Source organism: Apaloderma vittatum, unplaced genomic scaffold (assembly GCF_000703405.1).
Source record: "Apaloderma vittatum isolate BGI_N311 unplaced genomic scaffold, ASM70340v1 scaffold33075, whole genome shotgun sequence".
In the NCBI taxonomy this organism is placed as follows: Eukaryota; Metazoa; Chordata; class Aves; order Trogoniformes; family Trogonidae; genus Apaloderma; species Apaloderma vittatum.
Window position 1 is genome coordinate 2,374 of NW_009719363.1, and position 498 is coordinate 2,871.

Sequence of the window (498 nt, forward strand, 5' to 3'; positions counted from 1 at the left end):
CGTGGGGCCGGGGGCTGCCTGCGCCCCCCGGCTGGGCCCACACCTGGGGCTCAGTGGTCCCAGCTCCTCCAGCAAGTGCTCTTGGGGCCATCTGTCCCAGTGCCACCCATCCCTGAGTGGTTGTCAGCCCCAGTGCAATCTGCCCCAATCTCATCTGCTTCCCCATGTTATTTACCCCCACGCCATCCCTCCCTGCTGCCATCGCCACCTCCCCAGGACACAGGACCCCATGGGCTGCCCTGGCCCTCCCCACATAGGGTCCATGCTCGAATGGGGCTGTGGACACACGACCATTTTTTTGCTCCCCCGCCCAATCCACAAAGCCCCCCCAGCCGCTGGCGGCAAAACCAGCTCCCACCCAGCAGTCAGCACGGAGGGATTGTCGGTGCTGGAGAGGACACACATTCCTGTTTCCTGGGTGGAAAGCGAGCAGAGCTGCTGGACTTGCCCCTGGGGCAGGAACCAAAAGTGAAGGAGAAGCTTTGGGGGATTCCTGGA